The sequence below is a fragment of the Castor canadensis genome, chromosome 5 (genome assembly GCF_047511655.1).
Source record: "Castor canadensis chromosome 5, mCasCan1.hap1v2, whole genome shotgun sequence".
Classification (NCBI taxonomy): domain Eukaryota; kingdom Metazoa; phylum Chordata; class Mammalia; order Rodentia; family Castoridae; genus Castor; species Castor canadensis.
The window spans coordinates 111,206,218-111,227,749 of NC_133390.1; the positions used below are offsets into that span (position 1 = coordinate 111,206,218).

General features: G+C 39.6%; 1 protein-coding gene and 1 long non-coding RNA gene across 10 annotated transcripts in view; one reads left to right on the forward strand and one right to left on the reverse strand.

Moving 5' to 3' along the window:
- LOC141423304 (uncharacterized) overlaps window positions 1-10,616 on the reverse strand; it is a 47,681-nt gene extending 37,065 nt beyond the window's left edge. The window contains exon 1 of the long non-coding RNA XR_012448058.1: window positions 10,446-10,616. This is a non-coding gene — a long non-coding RNA (uncharacterized lncRNA). The remainder of the gene's footprint in view (window positions 1-10,445) is intronic.
- Window positions 1-21,532, forward strand: part of Veph1 (ventricular zone expressed PH domain containing 1) — a 297,471-nt gene that overhangs the window by 181,845 nt on the left and 94,094 nt on the right. The window lies entirely within an intron of this gene.

Sequence of the window (21,532 nt, forward strand, 5' to 3'; positions counted from 1 at the left end):
TGACTGTGTCAGAATAGATCACCTGATCAATGCAGTGAAAGAAAAACTCTAGGATCCTGCCTTTTAGACAAAAGCAGGCAGCCTCTTTAACAAAGGGACACATCACCTGGAGAGGTGCCTATAAGGTTAGAGAAGGTCATTCAGAAGTGGTCTCAGGGCAATCACAGTGCCATAAGGGCATGACTAGTGTTATTATTTGGAGAAAAAATTTTTATGCTGAGGCCAAAAGTATAGGCAGTTTTAAATGATAAGTTTAGAGACCATAGCAACACCCATTTTTTGCTGTTCCCAGAAGGTTATGTTAGTGCTTTTGGGGACCATAACTTTGAGATAGGAATTGACTCGAAGGGCTCTGTTAGTCAGGCCTAAGGTGTGAGGTGGGGCTGAGAACGGGGCCTGCACAAAACACTGCCAATCCCCCCTATGCCCAGGATGAGCAACTCTGTCTGCCCAGGCCTGACCTTGTGGCCTGTTGCTCCCCCTCACTCCCCCTTCCCCATAAGCACCTGCGCACATTTATTTTTCCTCTCATCCCTTTTTGGGGAATGGTGTCGGGTTGCAGTCACCACTGTGTATGACTGGTGTCCTTGGATATGTGCTGGGCCCTCTGTATGGATTGCCTTAGCTATGGAAGGCATTATCACTGTGCACAGGGGCCATCATCTCTGTGCATGCCTGTTTGTTTTCCCTCCTCCCCTTGTGGGGGCAGGATTAGGGGGTGTGTGTGCTGCAGTTTTTTGCAGGCACCTTTGCCTATGCTGGTACCCAGCAGCTGATTTAAAGCTGCTATGGACTGAGGAGCATGACAAACTAGGTGTGGGAGTAACTTAAGAAAGTCATAAGGTATCATGGTATGAGTTTTCCATGGGAAGCCAGGGTCCCAGTAAGCCCAGGGAGGGAAAGGCAGACAGAGGTGAAGGACGAGGCGGCAGGACTGGGGAGGGAGCAGAAGAGATGTCCTGACATCTTAGGTAAGGGAGGGGAAGGCAGAGCCTGGAGGCAGGACACCCGCCTGAGGGATTAACAATTAAGTTAAGTGCTTCCAGGTCACTCCCACTAAGTGGTACTGGAACACTGTCAGCCACACAAAATCTCCACTCGGGTCACTGCCTCCTGAGGAAGGGGTATTTGACAGGGGGGGAAAAGACAAAAAGCTGCCAGGTGCCATAACCAATCAGGTCTCCTCCAATGTAGCATAAGGCATACCCAAATAAACCCCGGGCTCAGTCTTGGCCCACAGGGAGGGAGTAAAAGCACCCCCAGAGCTGGAATTGCCATGAGGCCAAAGTTAGCTAGGAAATGTTGGTTTGATACCATGACGGGAAAGTCCCTCAGGAAGCTAGGAAGAGACAGATAGGGCGAGCAGCACAAGGAAGTCTACTTTTGGCTAGTCCTCAGCAGGGGGTTTCTCCCAGCAGGAGCATCCAGCAGGGCACCAGATATTCACGGTTGCACTTAGGCATGCCCCTGTTGATTTTGCACTCAAGTCACACCGACCTTGGTCCAGGAGAAATGTCCCTTAGTGCAGTTGCCAAAATGTTATGTGCTGGTTTGATGTGTTGCAGCCCAGTGTCGAGGGTCCTTGCCATCACAGGCCAGAGAACTGGCCCATGAGGCAGTTGATTGATTTGTGAGCCAAAGCCGGTATGGGAAGTAGGACTTATTAGAAAGAAAGGAAAGGCTACAACTAGAGCAGTGCAGCAGAGCCTGGAAACTGGTAGCTCCCTACTCAAGTAAAGGATGGGGCTTTTATGGACGTTTTAACTTTGGGTTTGGGTTAGGTGGGCTCTTTTCATTGGCTGTGGTTTCACCAGCTTTCTTAGGTAAACTGATTTGTTTGCTCCGTATTAGGGGAGGGGAAACAATCTTGAGAGCATTTTGCTCATCAGCTCTGTGGCAGACCTATCAGACCCTGTTTTTCCTCTTTAGGATCCAGGAATGCAGATTTACAACTCCTTCTCAGGATGCAGAAATCATAGCGCTCTCATGAAAGATGGGATACTCACTCACTCATCTGCCTTAGGTTTCCAGACCCAACAATCTCAGATTATGTTACTCCCCAGTTCCCATTCGTCCAAAGAATGGATTTCAATTAAAGGAGGCAGACATCATGGTGGCTGAGTTTTCCTTTATATTTTTTGCTGCCGTACATGTTTTGGTTCCAGTCCTCTGCCATAACCCATGAAAGACATTCAAATGCCATGACTAAAGGAAAATCTACAGATCTTTTTGAGAAGATACTCTCCAAATTTCTCTAATTGGTTAACATCAGATTATTGTCCTTGTATGTCCCCAAGCAAGAGTGGGTATAAGGATCCATTGAATGATCAATATCACTGGTAACAACGTGGTACACTGAATCCACAACTTAAGACATGACTGATGTCCAGTAGAGAACATCAGATAACTTTATTTTCAAAAGTTCCTTAAAATTAAAAAGAAAGTTTGGTTTTTTGGAACAAATAAGTTAATTAAAGAAAAATGTTTCCTTACAATTTTTATCATTTTGGGTTACCTGATAATTATCGGCAGGTGAGGTTACTATTTCCCAACTAAGAAGAATAGGGAAGTAAAATTGATGAGCACATTTGTGCTGCATTTTGAGTGGAAACCCATAGGTGTATCTGCCCATAAATGAAAGTATCAGTTCTTCACTTTGGCTATGTGTATGGTAGATTTAAAGGGACCTTGCTAACAATCAGAAATAGAAATAAATCCCTAAATGGAGCAAAAAATGTACAGAAGTTAATTTCAATATATCTCACTCTGAAGATAAATTTCAGTATAACTCACATTAAGAGGAGGAGCTTGCTGGAAGAACAGAAACAGTTTGCTGTGGCATATTTCATGTTCTCAAATATATTCCTCTAAATCTATTTTTTTTTTCATTTTTCTTTTATTATTCATATGTGCATACAAGGCTTGGTTCATTTCTCCCCCCTGCCCCCACCCCCTCCCTTACCACCCACTCCACCCCCTCCCGCTCCCCCCCCTCAATACCCAGCAGAAACTATTTTGCCCTTATCTCTAATTTTGTTGTAGAGAGAGTATAAGCAATAATAGGAAGGAACAAGGGGTTTTGCTGGTTGAGATAAGGATAGCTATACAGGGCATTGACTCACATTGATTTCCTGTGCATGGGTGTTACCTTCTAGGTTAATTCTTTTTGATCTGACCTTTTCTCTAGTTCCTGGTCCACTTTTCCTATTGGCCTCAGTTGCTTTAAGGTATCTGCTTTAGTTTCTCTGCATTAAGGGCAACAAATGCTAGCTAGTTTTTTAGGTGTCTTACCTATCCTCACCCCTCCCTTATGTGCTCTCGCTTTTATCATGTGCTCATAGTCCAATCCCCTTGTTGTGTTTGCCCTTGTAAATCTATTATTTTTAATACATCCTCACATCTGCAATCTGTGTTTTCATCCTTTTGTAGGGATGCTCACACTCAGAGATTATTATTAGTCACTCATTATTGTTGTTTGGGGAATGTACACACCAAAGAACATATCCACTGTGCCTCAGAGCCATTCAGCCCAATTTGCCCAAGCCAGGTTCCAGTAAATTGTGTGTCACTTTTCTATTTCTTTCCTCTATGGAACTAGCAGTGCGTGATCTGTAGTGAAACAAAATGGCCCCTGGATATCATCAAATCTTATGTAAAAACAGAGCAAACAGAAAATAAGAATTTTGACTCTGTTGTTATCCAAGATGCTGAAAAGAGATTGTTTGGGTAAGAGATTCTGATAAGATAGGGAAAAAGGTGGGGCTGTGGGAGGATAGGTAATTCCCTCCCCTTTTTATCAAATTTCAGATAATAGAAGATTTTTAAATGTTTTTCCAAAATTTAGGCAATGACATATGTGGCAACCAGGAGTCACGTATGTGAGAATTTAGCAGCCATTGTTCTGGTACAGTTCATGGTCAGAGAGCTGCATGTTCAGAGACAGCAGCTGAGTCTGCCTGAAGAGGACAGGGCCCCAAGTCATGTGTCAGCAGGCCATATGGAGTGAACGGAGTTTAACAATTCCTGTGTCCACATCTTACTCTGTCCACTTCAAAGCCTGGTGAAAACTGCAAAATACATTTGCCTCTTTTCTCCTAAAAAGATTCAGCAAACTTTTAAAAATAAATTATTTTATAGAAGTAAAATTTTCAGATGAAATATTTACATCAAAATATCAAGATATTGCAATAGTGTGCCTACATAAAATAAGCCGCAAATGGGAAAAATAATGTCATCTCAGAAACAAGGGAAATTTACTTTTTACAGGTGATCTCTTATGTCTACGTGTTTGAAGAATATTAATGCAGGAAGTGGTGGCTTACCGTATGGCTAGTGACAATGGCAAGGTCTCCCCAACAAGATTTCCAAGACTTCAAGGCTTGAGAACTTTGCCTTCTATTCTAGTATTGGACCTGGTGTTGGGCAGAGACTCAGCCAGCCACCCTCGGATGCCCTGCTCTCTCAAAACTGAGAAACTGGTTGGTGATGACTAAAAAACACCTTTTTATATTCTCCAGATGTGCTTCTGAGAGCCATCGGGAAGATTGCCCTGCTCATGTACAAACAGAATCTGATGCATACCAGGCACTGTGTTGTGAGTTAGGACACTACTGTCCACACAGAGTGGCCATAGTCTCTGCTTCATGGATCTTACCTTGTTCGGTAAGGTATTAATCGCAGATCATAAATGTATAATTACAAAGTAAAATAAGTGACCTACAGAAAGGAACATGGTTCTATGAAGGCAGAGCACATGACGCCCACCTGAACTGAATAAAGCACTTTTGAGGAGAAACAAGCAAGGCAGAGATGTAGAGTTTCATAGAGCCCCACACCAAGGACTGAAACCTGGCCCCTGAGGAGCACCAGAATGAAGTGAGAAAGGAGCATGCTTCAAAGCCTGCCAGGCCAGACCTCACAAGGTGTAAAATGGAATAGGTCCATCCTGAGAGGAAATGAGAAGAGATCCCACTCCATGCAAGGTGGAGTCATCTATAAAGGAGGCTGGGGAGGTGCCTTAGGAAGAAATTGCTCTTCTGCAAAGGAGAGACCCATTCAACAAAAATTTAGAACTGGGGGCATTGGGCTCAAGAAGTAAAACACTTAACTAGCAAGTGTGAGGTTATGAATTCAATCCCCAGTACTGCCAGTATATGTATACTGAATGCCTATACTATGCTAGGCACTAGGGTTTTAGCAGAAAACAAAACCAGGTTCCTCCATTCTTAAAACATTCTGTGAGATGAAATGAACTAAGAATTAAAAAAGAAAACAGCCAGGCCAGGAGGTGCACACCTGTAATCCCAGCACTCAAGTAGCTGAAGTAGAAGAACTGTGAATTCAAGACCAGCCTCAGCTACATTGTCTCAAAATATTTTTTCAAGAAAAAGAAAACATACAGCATAACATCGAGTAGTGATAAGTTCTATGAAACAGAACATAGAGAGAGGGACCAGGGTTGGGACAGCTATTTAGAAAGACTGGTTGGGGAAGAGCTCTCTACCAAGGTGATTTGCAGTGGAGACCAGAATGAAAGAAGCAAGGGTGGAACAGCAAATACAAGGCCATGAGGCAGAAAGACATTGTGGGAAGATGTTGGATGGGGTGGTTGGGTAGTAGTTAGTGAGACGCGCTTAGTCCCAAAATACATCAAAGGCGGGCTGCTGGTGGGTGGGCCTGACCACCCGTAGATGGAGCATCCACTACAGAGACAAGTAAGACTAGAGAAAGAAAGCATGTAGACAGACAGAAACCAAGAGTTTGGTTTCAGACACATGAATTTTGAGATGACCATTCATTTTTTGAAAACTAATGAATTTTATTTTTAAAGTAGTTTTAGGTTTATAGAAAAATTGAATGGAAAGTGCAGAGAGCTTCTATATCCCCCTCCCCCATCCTGCACACTTACAACCCCTTCACTGTCACTACCAATGAAAATATATTGATGCATTGATACATTCAAAGTCCACATTTATATTGGGGTTCATTTTTGCTCTTTTACCTTCTATAGGTCTTGACAAATACATAATGATATGTAATCACCATTATAGTATCATACTGAATAATTTTAATGCCCTAAAAATCCTCTGTGCCCTTCTCCTTTATCCTGATTATTTATTATTCATTCTACAAGTATTTCTTGAGTGTCTATAACATATCAGCACCACTCTAGGAACTTGGGAGACACCAGTGAGCAAAGCAGGCAAAAATCCTTGCCTTCTTGGAGACTGTTGTAGTGGGAAAAGCAGACACTAAATAACAGAAATGATAAATAAGTAAAGTAGGTAGGGTCATAGAAAGTGTTAAGTGCTATGATAAAAGAAAAAGGCAGTGTTGTGGATTTGGAGGGAAGAAGGAGAGCTCTAGAAGGCACACATCAAACTACTCCCACTATTTTTTCTATGAAGAATCAAATTACGGATGCAGGTGGGGAGAGGAAAGGGGAAATTTGCACATTTTACTGTTTGTATTTCTGCAAGGTTTGGAATTTTCAGTAAGAATAATTGGCCTCATTAATAGATATGCTGGCAACCTGAACCTGGGATGTAATTCCAGACGCCCCTGAATCCCATCCAAATTGGGTTCCAATCCCAGATCTGCTGCAGGGCAATTCCAACCCCTTGAACAGGTTACTTCATCTCCTAGGGCTGCCACCTCCTCACCCATCTCCCAAGAGTATAGTAAGGGTTCATGGGTTTTAAAACCCTTGGGGGCTCCTTCACAGGGGTTCCAGGTCCCCCTTCTTCCTCCCTTCTCCTGCCCTGCAAGCAAAGCAATTCTGGTTCTGCTGGTTTTACATACTAGCCTTCCTCATAGATCTTTAAACCAAGAATTTCAAGCAGAATGTGAAAAACACTGCAGGATCACTTTTAAAGTCTTTCATGTTCTGAATGCAATTAATTCTAAATGTCTTATGCCAGAGCTGGCAAAAATATAAAACTATTGTTACTTGGCCAAGTTTTTTTCATCAGCCTTCAAACAACTTTATTGCTAATTTTATATTTCTAATATAAAGTAAGCACGTACACGCATACCCAAAAACCAACAGACCTTTTCCTTCATGTTATCCTGTTCTTTTTCCAGATATCTACAGTCACCATTTGGGACAGTTGAAAGAAAACAATTATTGATTTCTCAATAGTTTGGAGGCTTGTCTTGCTAGTGCTTAGATTTGCTAGTTAATATATATTAAGTTGCAAACAACCAACCCTGACTGGCAAATTAATACACCGTGTCTGCCCTTACTCCCTTTATTAGAAACTAATCGTATTAGTTAACAAGATTATGCCTTAATAGAAGCTAATCTTATTTCAAACAGTGGATGTGGCAACCCCCAAAAAGGTATAGTAAAAGTAAGAGATAATTTACCAAATGTGAAGGAGAAAAATAAATATAGAGTAATAGAATGAATCTAATAGTTGAGTTATTTTCAACAAATTTATCCCTGGAAATTTTCACAAATTGCTGAATGTGGTTTCCATATTTACTTCTGAGCATCCTAGTAGTCAAGGGAAGGAAGGAAACAATATCAGTTATAAAATCTGTAGTGTCCATAAATTGAATAAAGCATAATTGCTCAGGGAAGGGGGGAAAGGCAGCTATTTTGCTATGTTCACTGAAGCCAGTTCATAAAAAGAGGTGTTTATGTTATGCCACAAACATAGCCATACATATAGCAATAGAGCAATGGTTGTAAAGCAGAGACCACTCCCCCGTCCTCAATTTGGTAATGTTTGAGGACATTTTTGGTTCTCACAACTAGGGAGGGGGTATCCAGTGGGTAAAGCTGAGGCTGCTGTGAAATGTCTTGCAATGCACAGGAAAGCCCTCCCCAAACAAGATTATCCAGCCCAAAATATCAGCAGAGGCTAAGTAACATCAATAGGAGCTTTGCTTCTCAAACTGCAGTCCACGGACCAAAAACATCTATGACTTAGGTATTTGTTAGAAAATTCGGATTCTCAGCCTACCTTGACCTAACCTGCATTTAACACGTTTAAGTTTGAGAAGTGCTACTAGCTGCAGGACTGACATATTCCAGCAGACCTCAGTTAGCACAGAAATAAATTAATTCTTTTTTTTTCCTCTAGGATAGCAGACTTAGTTACCTGGACTGTCTGTGGCATTGAATGTGTGACTCTATGTCATCCTCTGATTTTCCTCACAGGATAAGGGTTTTTAGAGAAGATGAACAAGCTTAGAAGTCAGGGACTCCTAGTCCTCTGTATACATGTGAATTTGTACTGTGCGTCCTTCAGACAATTTATGAACACGGCATTTATTTCCTCAAGGAAGAAAGTTTTAAAAGTTTCAAAATACTTTGTGTAATCATGGTGAGCGAAGTTATATAAATAAGGCAGAAACATATGGATTACATACAGAGAATGAAAATTAAGCAAAAATGTGTTTGAGACAATATATACTGTCCTAAACAGAAAGCACTGAAAAATGGGTTGAGAAAAGTGCCTGGTACAAATTCACCTGTCACTGATATTTACTGATTAATCCAATTCGGCCTGGTTCCTTTATATGGAAATTAATGCCATTTTACTATGGATCATTGTGTACCTGATTTTCTTTCTACATTCTTTCATAAACAACCTCAAATATACTTAAATATAAGCTCTTTTCCAGTAAATGTGGATAATTAGGTCTATGTCTATATCCGTCTCACAGCCTTCTACCAATTTCTTATCTTATAGCCACACCAGTTCATAAATATAGTTACACTGGGGGTCTATGGGGTGGTTTTTGTTTTGTTTTGGTTTTGGGTTTTTTTTTTTTGCTGATTAGCTTTTTTTTTTAACAAAGTCTTTAAATTTGTATAAACTTGTCTAAAGTTTATATAAGTTGAGTCTACTGTAAAAGGAACAAAGCAAACATAGATATTCTTTGTATTCTTACAACACTGATATTGTACAATTTCATTAGCTCGAATGTCAAATGTATATTGAAAACTTAAGGTTTTCAATTTTATCATGCTTAACTTTCCATTCTCTGGGCTATTTTGTATTTTGAATTTATGTGCATCAGAAAGAAGAATTATTCTATTTCTTAAAGTAATTCAATAACTATGTAATTAAGATGGCTTAATTAAAGTTTAAAGCACTATTAAAATATGAGGAAATTTCCAAAGCAAAAAAAAAAATTTTAAATAGCATATTGCTATCATTGGTTGGTTAAAATATTTAATGTAAATGACAATGCCCTAATGGTAAGAAACCCATGTAATTTCAACTTAGAAACTATTTTTTCAAACATTTGGAGCTTAAGAAATTCACAAATGTTTGTAGCAAAGCATTACCATTTTTAACTTTTGAACTTAAGCACATTTTTAAGGAAATGTAATTCATGTGTTTCAAATTCATTTTCACCATATCCATCACGACATTAGAAAGCTCTTATCCCCATGAGGTGTTTTCCTGATAACAGAAATCTCATCAAGAGATGACCCTTGCTGGGGTTATGAGTCCTATACCTGCCTTGGCATATTGATGATCCTACTGACATTTGAAGCAAAAGAAGATTTTCTAGTTTTTGTCACAGTCCTTTCCTTCCATCTCAAATATGGTAAAGTAATAACATTGAATCAACTGGTATGGCAAATCTTGTGCGGAAGGATTCAACTCCACTCAACCCTTTCAGTGAGATTGGCTTAGAATACCACTACAATAAAATATGAAGGAGGACAGGTACAATGAATGAGCTAAAGAGTGTGAAAAAAATTCCTCTTCTCGTTTCCAATCCAATTCTACAACCCCACACCTCTACCTTCTGCAGAAGGCTGAAAGAATTCTGTCAGCAGTGAATTTCTTTGTATTCCCAGCCTTTGTCTCCTCCAGAGGGAATGGACTGACATTCTCTACACAGATGAGGGTCCAGAGACACAAGGTTGTTAAAGGGGGACTGTGGATATGGGGTGTTCCCAGTGGATGGGCTGATATCAACTGCAGTTGGGGTCTCACATGCCTTTGACCTCCCTGCCCCAGGCAGGGCCCAGCACTTGGCAACACTTCCCGTGAGGAGAAGGGCTGCCATTTTTGGTGGCTCAGTGACCAGGTCAGAGAAATTCATGTAACGAGGATCTAGCCAGGGCCAGCCCTGCAACCAACGTAAGCCTTCCCTGGTCACAAGTCACTGACTTCACCAAGGAATGACCTTCCCAGAACGCTTCTTTGCAGGGAGGAACTGCTTAGAACCTTCCATTAGCCTCTTACGAAGTTCCAAGCAGAAAGTCCAGGACACTGTGTACAGTGTTCTCAGTCTCTGAAGCTCTTGACCAGGCCAGGGTGAGACAGGAGTTGCTCTTGAAGTCTGAAAAGATTCACTGGGCCATGGGGTAGGATTCAAGTTCCTTTGTTTAGGTTTCCAATAGTGTTGGTTTTAGGGCTCTGTCTTAACCCCATTATCCAATATCTCCCACACTCACACACATTGTACGATACCTGCTGAGAAGCTGGGGTCTGGGGTCACAGACATCCTAAGTACACCATTAAGAACAGGAGTAGTCAACACCAAGCATCTGAGTTGAGATCTTCATGATGTTACTGCAGGGTCAGAACCTTGTCTGTCTTCAGTGCCCAGCACAGAGCAAATGCTCAGTGCAGCACAATTCAGTGAACAAGAGACCAAATGACCAAATGAGACCAAGAGCAGGACTGCCTGGCACCAGCCCTTGTGAACAATGCATGTATTATTAATATGTGCCGAATCACAGTCTTACTTCATCAACACGACAGTGACTTTTCACTTCTGGTTAAGGAAACAACCTTTGTGTACTAGGAAAAGAAAAGTTAGTTGTCTTGTGATGCAACATAAAAAGTTTGAAAACCCACAGAGACAGCCACAACTAAAGTGTAACTCAAGCTCAGCACTGAAAAAGAGGCAGAATGTTTAAAACGTTAACCACTTGTTGAGAAGATATGCATAGTATTTTTCAGACATTTGATATATTGAAGAAGACACAGAATTAGTGGAAATTGATGGGAACTCAGCTCTTTTTGAATTAATAAGCTTCATTATAGTTATCCATCAAATTAAAGAAACACAGAGTTGAGGCCGTCAATAGGGGTGAGAGCTTCAGGCCTCTGCTCAGATTTCACTTCTGCATCTCAGCATCCTCTTCTACAATAATGTCAGTGACTTAAATGAGAAGAACACCCCCCAAATTCTATTTTGAAAGTCTCTTGGTGTGTTTACCCCTAAACTCAATCAGTATTACATCACAGGTCTAGCATGTGCATTGGTGACAGGGATTTTTATCTAGGAAAATGTAGTTGGGGACACTTGGTGACTTGCCTCAGGATCCTGCCAAACCAAATCTCAGAGAGAATTGAGTCGTGTTGAGTAGAGTTGAGTTGAGGTGAGTTGAGTTGAGTAGAGTTGAGTTGAGGTGAGGTGAGTTGAGTTGAGGAATGGAACTGGCAACAGCTTCTCTTAGGACACTTACACATACTGTGTCACCTAGTTCTCCAAAATGCACCTAAAGAAAAAAATTTCACCACCAATTTGTCCACACCCAGTGATTTCAAACCCAATTCTTAAGTCTCTTGAGTATTTTGCCCCGCTGAGGCTGGCATCACCTAAAGCCATATTATGTACAAATAAACTTAACTGGTCACTTACTCCTCAGAAGTCCAGCTCTACTCTCCACTGCAGTAACAATGTTGTGACTATGAATGGGTTAATTTAACTTATTATAATAGCACAGACCAATTCTAATCCATTATTTGGTGGGAAAAAAATCCTAGTGAAAGCATTTTTTTCATGATTGTGAAAATATAATGTTCACTGTAAATTTTTTGGAAAACAGAGAAAATGATAAAGAAAATCTTTCTTAATCTTATGTATTTCCTTCCAGAATTTTTACTATGTTGGAAGATATTTTGTTCTTACGGGGAAGAACTATTTTTCAAACCTGTTTTACTGTTAGTTATATAGTGAAAATTTAAGTTTGAAAAAATGTGGACTAGTTTGGAAATACAATTTAGAGATCTAAGCCAGCAGCATGCAATTTAGCTGTCTTTGTAACAAACTTTTAGCAGGATAATCTTTTAAGTGGGATATTTTTACTGACACTTAATGATGTTTTCTTTATTTAATATGTGAAGAAATGCCAGATTTATCTCTATGGGTAGCACTACTATATTGGATAAATTTGTATTTTTTATTTGTATTTTATGATTTCATATTTTATATTTTAGCTCATATGCCTCTTTGAAAGGATATTCTTTTGCCATTCCTTGGGAAAATATATTTATTTCCTGCCCATAGCATTCCATTTGACACTAAAACGAAATAATTTCCAAAACTTTAACATCTTCAAATAAGCCTGAAATACAGAAAAATGTTTATATCATATCTCACAGTATTATGCTATCTTATTAGCTTGCACTGTAGACTGGGATTGTCAAAGTTTTTCTGTAAAGGGCCAGGCAGTAAATATTTTTGAAGAGAGGGACAGGTCTTACGGTTTCTCTTGCAGCCACTCAACTCTAACTTTGAAATGTGAAAGCAAACATTGATAACAGTTGTGTGCCATTTAACAGCTAAGCTATGGTCTGAGAAAGACATGCTTACACGATTTTATCACTGTGTGAACATCGCATACTTACACCCAAACTAAGACTGCTATGATGTCAGCAGGCAATGTAAACTTATAGGACCATGATCATAAATATGGTCCATCATTTTGACTGAAGTGTTGTTTGTGTGGGGCATGACTATACCTAAATTGATGGTCATGACTGCTCCAATAAAACTTTATTTAAACAAACAAGCAGCAAGTCAGACTTAGCTCGTGGGCAATAGTTTATCAACTCTTGCTCTAGACAGTCTTTTTTCCAGCTGCCACATTTACCTCGGGTTTGTTAGATGGCATTTAAGAGTTTCTGATTTTTCATGCAAGACTCTCATGAGCTGATTGAACACATGTATCTCCAATCACCAAAGTACCACTTAAATGATAATAAGAAATTAAAAGATGGAAGTTTAGGAGAATGAAGGAGAAAATAGCAGACAAAGGATGTCAACAAAATAGTTGACAGAGTGAAGCAGATGTAAGAGTCTTCACTGATTTAGTAGAGTGCCTGGGTAACACCGTTTGTGGTCTGCAAGGAGGATTTTGTACAGTTCTGCTGGGTTCTTCTAGCGATCATTAGAGGGGCAGCAAACTCCTCAGTAAAACTGGAACTGAACCCAATGTAGTCACTGAGGGGCCACACTTAGCTCATTTGTGACTGAATGGGAGGGAGTAGGAGACGCTCTGACTTTAACTGTAAACATTTTGGTATCATGGGGTTTTAGGTGAGAGCAGAATAGTACCAATAATAGCTAGCAATTTAATATTCACTGTTGTTACTGCTTTAAACTATTCTGATCTATTTCTTCTCAAGCCTTTTTCCTAAGATCCAAGGGAAATAGTTGCTAATATTTGCAGTCACCCCTCGTATCCATTGACAAGGTTCTGTCATGTGAAGAAGGGGCACAAAGGAGAGAAAGACAGCTTCTAGGGCACTAATTTACATGTCTGGATCTCTGTGCACAGAAGGAAGGAGCAGATGGAGGGAGGCTGGTAGCTATGGTGCTTGGTGGACTATGTAGGCATCTCACTCCACTGCCTTGCTTCAGCCCAACAAACAAAGGCAGTGTTAGGAAGCAGTGTGCTTCAGTGACAGATGCAAACTTGAAGGTCACTAAGGTTGTATATAAAAAGCTTCACTAACTCTGAGCCAATAGCTTCTGTCTCCCTTTCTCAGTAGTGTATTTGGAGAACTGATGAGGGAAAAAAATATGCAAAGTTGCCTGATTATTTTGTAGGGATGGATACCTTTTGTATCCTCATTCCCTTTTGTTCCACAGCAGTTACTGGTTACATTCAGGTCCTGGGTGCTCTATTCATAGGAAAAACATTTGGACTGCTAGGGTTATTGCTACCACCATGGCAAGATTGTCTTTCCCTTTGATTTGACTTCCTTTCCTCATAATAAGTCTTCCTATCTTCTCCCTCTTTTTGATGTCCTCAGCTCTCAATTAGTTCATTGTATTTGCATTTCTTTACTCTAGGCACATCCCTTTCATTCTGTATGTTGGTCTAATCTCCTTGGGAATGTCAAAGAAAAAACACTGCCCAATACCAACAGGCTCTGGAACTTTTCCACAGAAAATTTTATTGACTTGAAGGGTTATAATATTATTAATGAAGGCAGTTGGTGGAAGAGGTTGGTTACTAATTTTCAGTTTGGACAGAACATAAAATTAAAATAAAATCAAATTCAACTCTCCTCCCCAGATAGATTATGAAATACAGGAAACTGAACCTTTCCTGGTGGGGCAGCTCTTTCGTCACTTACCACTGGATGCTACCTGTTTGTGGTGGCACTTAGCTCTCCATTCTGCTGGATTTTACATCAGTGTGGACACACCCAGAACCATTTGCAAGAATATCTGCAGCCAACCTGCAGTTGTTTTTCCTTGGATGTACATTAAGTGCTAATTGTATTGGGGGAAATACCCACTCAGCAAGATCAGAGAGCAGTTAAAGACAGGCATTTGCCATGTCAGGTCTGCAAGAAGAACTTTGACCATTGCACTCAGAGCCAGGTGCATAGTGCTTCAAGAACAGAGGAATTAGAACCTTTAAAAAACATAAATGAAATTAAGCCTACCATCTTTTCTTACATTCTTTATTGCATTTTGTACTTGGAGCACAGTATAGTTGTATCCTTTCCTGAATCCGTGGGTCTGATTCAGTTGCTTTTTGTGATGTGATTTTTTAAGGTGGGGAGTCTCTTGCAAGTCCTTCTTCTAGTATGCATGGGAAATAGATTACTCTCATAGTATTCTATAGGAATAGTTTCCAAAATTCTGTTCCAAGAGTTGCCAAAAGATCTTAGAGTTCATCTAGCCTAAGTTGTCTTGAAGATTATCTACCCTGGATAGGGTTTATACAAATTTAAAAAGAAAAATGAAGTCTACCAGGTCTGATGTGGTCATTGAGGATTGCATGATTGGGACCCATCTTGTCTCTCCCCTTACCTTCCCCATGGCCCAGGTTCCTTCCCACCTCAGGACACAGATCTGGATCACTCTGTTCCACTCTCTCCTACTTGTCCTTGAGGTGCAGCACAAATCTCCCCCACCTCCATCAAAAGTAGCTGCTCCCACACTGTTCTTTGAGGGGTTTTTTTCCTTCATAGTACTTCCTTCTATTTCTATTTTTGTGTATTACTTTTTATTGATTATCTCTTCCACCAGGCACAATAGCTGACACATCTATATACCACACATCCAATGGCTGTACTGTAGAAACTTGGTAAATGCATGCTAAAAGAATGAGCTTTTGAGAAGTATTGTATGAGTCATTAATTTGAAATTCTTCTTTCCTACTGAAAGAAAAAAAGAAAAACAGAAAACAAGAAACCCAGCACCTGTGGCCCACACTTGTAATCCTAGCTATTCAGGAGACAGAGAGGAGGTTCTTGATTCAAAACCAGCCTGGGCACTAGTTCACGAAACCCTGTCTTGAAAATACCCAACACAAAAAAAGGGCTGGTACATAAAGGAAATGCAAATCAAAACCACACTAACATTCCACCTCACCCCTGTTAGAATAGCCATCATCAAAAACATCAACAACAACATGTGTTGGCAAAGACGTGGGGAAAAAGGAACCCTAATCCACTGCTGGTGGGAATGGAAGCTGGTACAACCACTCTGGAAAAACATTTGGAGACTTCTTAAAAATCTAAACATAGATCTGCCATATGATCCAGCAATCCCACTCCTGGGGATATACCCAAAGGAAAGTGACACAGATTACTCCAGAGGCACCTGCACACCCTTGTTTATTGCAGCACTATTCACAATAGCCAAGTTATGGAAACAGCCAAGATGCCCCACTACTGATGAGTGGATCAAGAAAATGTGGTACTTGTACACAATGGAGTTTTACTCAGCCATGAAGAAGAATGAAATCTTACCATTTGCAGGTAAATGGATGGAACTGGAGAACATCATTCTGAGCTAGATCAGCCAGGCTCAGAAGACCAAAAATTGTATGTTCTCCCTCATATGCGGACTTTAGATCCAGGGCAAATGCAGCAATGTGGTTGGACTGGGATCACATGACAAGGGGAGAGCACATATGGGAGATATAGAAATAGGTAGAAAACCCAAAACATGAAAGCGTTTGATGTCCAGAGGAAATAATACAGAAACCTTAAAGAAACAGAGGTTATCATGAGAAGGGGATCAGTAACCAGTGTAAAGATCAGTTAGAGAGGAATCAACATAGGTCATAACACGTGTACATGAAAGCAATGCTAGGAATATTTCTGTATAGCTATCCTCAACTCAACTAGCAAAAACACTTTGTCTTCCTTATTATGCCTGGACCTGCCTGGAACTGAGGGGGTAAGGGGGGAGAGGGTAGAAGAGGAGGACGGGGAAGAAATGACCCAAACAATGTATGCACATGTGAATAAATGAATAATAAAAACAAAAAAAGGGCTGGTAGAGTGGTTCAAGTGGTAGAGCGCTTCATGAGGCCTTAAGTTCAAACTCCAAAACACAAACAAACAAAAACAGGAAAATGGGGAATTATTTGTAAATTATTGAACAAAGAAGTATTACCAATAATAGAAATACGCCAGTACTTGGTTTCTTCTATTGGCTTGTCTTTGCGTCAGTGCTGAGGTTTATAAACCAATGATAATTACTCCTTGTGTTTGGCTCCAGGAATCTCCCACATGATCTTTTGCTCTCCAAGTGGACAAACTTATTAGTAGCAACTTCACAAAGAAACTATGGTACATAATGAATATTTATTGAATAGACGAACAAATGAACAATTATTTTATTTAATCTTGATGAAAAGTTTGTAGTATACTTATCACTGTCCTCATTTTATGAATGAGGAAAATAGACTCAAAGTCAAATCATCTGTTCAAGGTAACATAGCCAGTAGGTGACAGAGTTAGGACTTGAACCTGGACTCATGATCACACCCCTGTCTCTCTATCTGTCCCACACTGCCTTCTTAGAGGTGCCCTTCTCATCCCCATCCCTATTCCTTTGCCCATGTCTTTGCCCCTGTAGCTGCCGTCTGTTCCATTTCTCTAGGACCCCCTGCATCAAGGCTAAATCAAGCCTTATCCTCTCTACCCACAGTGATGACCACTACTCTTGAGTTGGTACTTGACCTTGCATTTCTCCCTTTTTTGATATCCATGTATTTCTCCTATCTCTTTTTTAAATTGTAAGACTCTCAGTGAATCTCTTTCTTGTTCAGCCCAACACTCCATTCTTGGTAAATCATCAAAGTATTTGTTAATGATGGTTATGCTATGATACCTTTCCCTGGTGCAGGATAGCAAATGAAATCAAACTTCCTCAGGCTAAATGGCTATATACATTGCTGCAGTGAAAAGTAATTGTAACATTTTGGGGGCTATGTATTCAGAGTACAATTGGTCACATAAATTTGCCTTCCTTAGAAGCTTTCAGTTATACTTGTACCCTGCAGAATTGAGTTTTCCTTAAGTCTAGAATTATTTTCTAAAGTTGGATTCCAAATTCATGCTATATCCCCAGAACTGGCTGCACAGAATTAGTTAATATCTGTCAATGAACCCCATTTAGCAGCATTGGATGCAATAAGATGCCTCCTGACTTCCTCATGCCAGCCACAGGATTAGGAAAGCAACTCAAAATAACTGGTGAACATCTTGGGAAAGTCAGGCTTCATACGGACTTACTAAAAGCACCTCTCACAAGAGTGTCAAAGAATTTGACACAATTGCTATACACTCTGTGGAGATACGGTGCACTCCACACCAACCAATCTGACATAACCAACGCTCCGGACAAAGACATGTCACTCTCCTCTGTTGAGGCCATTGGGTGGCATCCAGCCCAGAAGATCTTAATTCAGAAGTGGCAACTGGAGAGAGCAAAAGAACACTCTGTGGGTATTCTCTTCAGTCTAGAGACCATTTCTTTTGATGAACAGAAGCTTTTTAGCTTTATGAGGTCCATTTATCTATGCTATCTCTTAGTTGCTGTGCTGCTGGGGTTTCGTTGAGAAAGTTCTTACCTACACCTACTAACTCCAGATAATTTCCTACTCTTTCCTGTACCAACTTTAGAGTTTGTGGTCTGATATTAAGAACCTTGATCCATTTTGAGTTAATATTGGTATAGGGTGATATACATGGATCTACTTTCAGTTTTCTGCAGACTGATAACCAGTTTTCCCAGCAGTTTTTGTTGAAGAGGCTGCTATTTCTCCATCATATATTTTTATGGCCTTTGTCAAAGACAAGTTGGTTATAGTTGTGTGGCTTCATATCCGGGTCCTCAATTCTGTTCCACTGGTCTTCATGTCTGTTTTTGTGCCAGTACCATGCTGTTTTTATTGTCATTGCTTTGTAATATAGTTTGAAGTTGGGTATCGTGATACCTCCAGCATTGTTCTTTTTTACTGAGTATTGCCTTGGTTATTCGTGGCCTCTTGTGTTTCCATATAAATTTAACAGTTGATTTTTCAATCTCTTTGATGAATGTCATTGGGATTTTGATGGGAATTGCATTAAACATGTAGATTGCTTTTGGGAGTATAGGCATTTTTACTATGTTGATTCTACCAATCCATGAGCATGGGAGATCTCTCCACTTTCTATAGTCTTCCTCAATCTCTTTGTTCAGAAGCTTAGTTTTCCTTATAGAGGTCATTCACATACTTTGTTAAGTTTATACCTAGGTATTTCATTTTTTTTGAGGCTATTGTAAATGGAATTGTTTTCATATATTCTTTTTCAGTTTGTTCATTAGTAGTGTATAGAAATGCTAACTATTTTTCTATGTTGATTTTATATCCTACTACTTACTATAGCTGTTGATGGTGTCTAGAAGCTTTTGAGTAGAGTTTTTTGGGACTTTATGGTATAGGATCATATCGTCTGCAAATAGGGATATTTTGACAGTTTCTTTACCTATTTGTATTCCCTTTATTCCTTCTTCTTGCCTAATTGCTCTGGCTAGGAATTCTAGTACTATGTTGAATAGGAGTAGAGATAGTGGGCATCCTTGTCTGGTTCCTGATTTTAGAGGGAATGGTTTCAGTTTTTCTCCGTTAAGTATAATGCTGGCTGTAGGTTTGTCATATATAGCTTTTATAATGTTGAGGTACTTTCCTTCTATTCCTAGTTTTCTTAGAGCTTTTATCATGAAGTGTTGTTGGATCTTATCAAAGGCTTTTTCTGCATCTATTGAGATAATCAAGTGGTTTTTGTCTTTGCTTCTGTTAATGTGGTTTATTACATTTATTTATTTTCATATGTTGAACCACCCCTGCATCCCTGGGATAAAGCCTACTTGGTCGTGGTGAATAATCTTTTTGATGTGTTGTTGAATTCGGTTTGCCATTATTTTGTTGAGGATTGTTGCATCAATGTTCATTAAGGAGATTGGCCTATAGTTCTCCTTTTTGGAGGTGTCTTTGCCTAGTTTTGGGATAAGTGTAATACTGGCTTCATAAAATGTGTTAGACAGTTTTCCTTCCCTTTCTATTTCATGGAACAGTTTAAGGAGGGTTGGTATTAGTTCTTCTTTAAAGGTCTGATAGAATTCAGCAGAGAATCCATCATGTCCTGGACTTTTCTTTTTGGGGAGACTCTTGATTGCTGCTTCAATTTCATTTTGGGTTACAGATGTCTTCAGGTGATTAATGTCCTCTTGGTTCAGTTTTGGATGATCATAAGCATCTAAAAATCTGTCCATTTCTTCAAGATTTTTGAATTTATTTGAATATAGGTTCTCAAAGTAGTCTCTGATGATTTCCTGGACCTCCATGATGTTTGTTGTTATCTACCCTTTTGCATTTCTGATTTTTCTGGTTTGGGTTTTTTCTCTCCTCATTTTAGTCAGATTTGTCAGGGGTCTATCGATCTTGCTTATTTTTTTCATAGAACCAACTTTTTGTTTCATTAATTCTTTGTATGGTTTTCTTGGTTTCTATTTCATTGATTTCAGCTCTTATTTTTATTATTTCTCTCCTTCTATTTGTTTTGGGATTTGCTTGTTCTTGTTTTTCTAGGAGTTTGCAATGTATCATTAGGTCATTGATTTGAGATCTTTCAGTCTCAAATATATGCACTCATGACTGTAAACAGTTCTGGTAGGTTGTGTTTTCATTTTCATTGACTTCCAGGAACCTTTTAATTTCCTCTTTTATTTCATCAATGACCCATCCATTGTTCATTTGAATTATTCAGTTTTCAGCTGTTTGCATGGTTTTGTCTTTATTTTTGTTTTTGAGTTCTAGTTGTATTGCATTGTGATCAGATAGAATGGATGGTATAATTTCTATTTTCTTATATTTACTGATGCTTGCTTTGTGCCCTAGGATATGATCTATTTTGGAGAAGGTTCTGTGGGCTGCTGAGAAGAATGTATATTGTGTAGAAGTTGAATGAAATGTTCTGTAGACATCAACTAGGTCCCTTTGGTCTATGGTATGTTTTAGATCTAGGATTTCTTTTTTTTTTTTAATTCTTTTTTGTCATTGTTTATTTATTTACATGTGCATACATTGTGTCATTTCTCCACCCTGCCCCCCTCCCAGACCCTCTCCCCCCCACCCATCCCCCCCTCATCCTCTAGGATTTCTTTATTGATTTTTTGTTTGGATGACATATCTATTGATGATAGTGGGGTGTTAAAGTCTCCCACAACCACTGTGTTGGAGTTAATAGATGCTTTTAGGTCCTTCAGGGTATGTTTGATGAAATTGGGTGCATTGACATTGGGTGCATATAGGTTGATAATTATTATTTCCTTTTGGTCTATTTCCCCTTTTATTAGTATGGAATGTCCTTCTTTATCTCATTTGATCAATATAGGTTTGAAGTCTACTTTGTCAGGATAAGTATTGCTACTCCTGCCTGTTTTGGGGGGCCATTGGCTTGATAAATGTTCTTCCAGCCTTTCATCCTAAGCCTATGCTTATTTCTATTGATGAGATGGGTCTCCTGTAAGCAACAAATTGTTGGATCTTCCTTTTCAATCCAGTTTGTCATATGGTGCCTTTTGATGGGGGAATTAAGTCCATTAACATTAAGTGTTAGTACTGATAGGTATGTGGTGATTCCTGTCATTTAGTTGTCTTAGTTGTTTGAGGGTTTGATTGTGTGTAGCTACATCTATGTTACTTTCTACTTTCTTGCTTTTTCTTTTCCTGTAGTTTGGTACTGCCTGCTCTTTCATGGTTATGTTGGGTTTCACTTTCTGTGTGCAGAATCCCTTGAAGAATCTTTTGTAGGGGTGGCTTTGTGGTCATATATTGTTTTAGTTTCTGCTTATCATGGAAGACTTTTATTGCTCCATCTATTTTGAATGATACTTTTGCTGGGTAGAGTATCCTAGAGTTGAAGTTATTTTCATTCAGTGCCTGGAAGATCTCACCCCAAGCTCTTCTTGCTTTTAATGTTTCTATTGAGAAGTCTGCTGTGATTTTGATGGATTTACCTTTGTA